Source organism: Apaloderma vittatum, unplaced genomic scaffold, assembly GCF_000703405.1.
Source record: "Apaloderma vittatum isolate BGI_N311 unplaced genomic scaffold, ASM70340v1 scaffold24673, whole genome shotgun sequence".
NCBI classification, from domain to species: domain Eukaryota; kingdom Metazoa; phylum Chordata; class Aves; order Trogoniformes; family Trogonidae; genus Apaloderma; species Apaloderma vittatum.
Window position 1 is genome coordinate 1,238 of NW_009710193.1, and position 2,629 is coordinate 3,866.

The window sequence follows — 2,629 nt, forward strand, 5'->3', positions numbered from 1 at the left end:
CTTCATGCAGCCGTCCATGACGTGAGGGCTTCCCTGGGAAAACCTGGGATTCGGACAAGCCGGGGAGTTCTATATAAATAGGTGTATATATGTCTGTGCGCGTGTGAGCATGTACAGCGGCCTTTATTTAACTGGGGTGGGAGTCAGAGGGGGGCTTCTGCGGTCCAAGTTTGGGACTGGATGCCAGGAACCTGCTTCTGAGCTGTCAAACCACCGACATCAGTGGCTTCTAGATGCCACCAGGTGGGACAGGGTTTGCCCTGAACGATCCCATGCTGCCAGGACCGGTGTGCGACGTCCCCGTTGGATGCAGGGAGCTGCAGCACAGGGTGATGGGTGCCACCCTGCACACCCACGTGTCTGGCACCCATCCCCAACTCCACCTGCAGCCGGAACCCCATGGGCTGATAGCCTCTGGCACTGAGCTCACAGCACGGATGCTCTTGCATCACCTGAAGAGCTGCAGGGCAGAGGCAGCCCCATCCCTGCATCCATCTCTGCATCCCTGCATCCATCCCTGCATCCATCCCTGCTCGGTGCCAGCCCTGGAGCCAGCGAGTGGCACTGCAGGCACAGAGCAGGGCAGTCCTGCAGCCATGGGCTGGAGAGGCAGTGGGGACAGGGCTGGGAACAGACCCCCGGGGGACAACTCCCGGGTGTCCCTGCCCTCGTCTCTGCTCCGTGGGCGGTTGGGTGAGCGGAGCCGGGGGAGTGGGCACAACTGCAGGGCCGGGGGATCTGTGCAATAACACGTTTGCCGAATGTGCTCAAAAGCTGCTCACGCAGCGGGTGCGGGGGGTTACAGCTGGGGTTTCACAGAGAAACTCCTGCTGAGTCCCCCGAGGCCAAGCTTTTGCTTTGGGTTTACAGCAGGTTGCATTTAGTCTTTTACATCAATGCAGTTTGCTTGCTCTGTAACGCACAAGGTCATGCTTATGGCATGGATTTATTATTTTTTTTTATTGTTAAGATATACCTGTAAATAAAGTTTTCTGACTGCGTCTCAATGGAGTGGGAGGGCAAGCGCAGGAGCACCAGACTAAGAACGTGAAGGAAACCAACGCTTTAAGCACAAGGCTCAAGCGTGCCAGGGAGGTGCACGGCAGTAAAGCCTGCACGTGCCAAAAGGTAACGTGGTTTGGCCCCACGTGTTGGGAACGAGTATGAAAAATGTATTTAAATGTGTACTTCACGTTTTTCACTCTCATCAACAGGTACACTTTCACCTTTCATATCCTGGCGTTCCTTGGGTTTCGTTTGTAGCAGCTTCACGTGAGGTGTCAGCACAGCAGCTGAATGCGACCCAGCACGTTCTGTCTCAGCATATTTTACCAGATTGGTGTAAATCCTCAAGAAAGCAGCAGCATTTTCCTCCTTTCTGCTTGAGAGCAATTAGCTCCTGCACAAAACAAGGAGTGGGAAGGGGTGTCCCATTTTTTGTGAACCTGAGAGGGGGCCAGGAGGAACGTGGGGATGTGGCTGAGGGACGCTGCGGGGGGACAGGGGGCCGGGGAGAGGAGCCCCGAGGTGGTCACAGGGACAGGATGTCGAATGTGCTGCCACAAACCTTTTCATAAAGGTCAAAAGTGAAGGTGCCGACACATCAGGGGTGTGTGCTCCACGTGCAGGGACCCCATAGACCACTGTGGTGAGGAGATCAGAATTTTTTAATTTTTGGGGCGTTCAGGCTGCAAACTACTAGAACAAAAAAAATTAAAAATAATGGAATCCCAGTATTGTTTTTAATTATTTTTATTCTCACAAAAAGCTTTAAAAAATGCTCATGATAAAGTATTTTTTTTGAGACTTTTTTTCTCCCTACAAATATCTAAATATTACTTTATTTTTTCTTTTTGTATCCCTCCATCCATCTCAAGGCCCGGTGCTGCTGAGCGTGGGGGCTATATTGCTATGGAATAATGGAAGTCCACAATCCTAAGCCACTGGAAGAGCACCAATAGAAAATCTGGCTCTTTCTTGTCCTTGGCATGGCACTAGCAGAGACTTTGGCTCCAAGTCTTTGTTGGAAGCCAAAGGAAAAAGGCACATGAATACAATTGAGAATAACCCCTGAACAACGAGACCTCCTGGGTCCTGATTCAGCAAAGCACTTGCGGCCTGAGCCAAAAAAGCATTTAAGTGCCTCAAGTTAAAATATGGCTCCGTGGAAGATGGACTAAACAAATTAATTGACAATGCAAGGGAAGAAATCGTTCCTAACTGGACTTTTTTGCCCTGGTCCATGTGTTTTCACCGGAGTCGAGGTGGCTGGAGCGGGCGGTGTCCCCGAGCAGCCCCTTCCTCCGCTCGCCCCCACGCAGCACTTCATGCGCTACTTGATCTGGATTTCAAAGCTTTGCTGAAATGCGAACACACATGAAAAAAAAACGGGGTTTTGCCACTATTCTATCCATAAAACTTGGGGGCAGCATGATTTAACACAGAAGCTCCTGCAACAACAATTACTCGCGGCAAACAATAACTGGCACGCAAGAATTTCTCTGAGTGTCGACGCTAGAGCGAAGGGATGGAGACGCAGGCAGGGTTTGGTCTGTCCGGCAGCATCTCTGCACATCTGTTGACATCTCTGCATCTGTCGTGGCCCAGGGCCGTGGTCCAGGAGATGCTG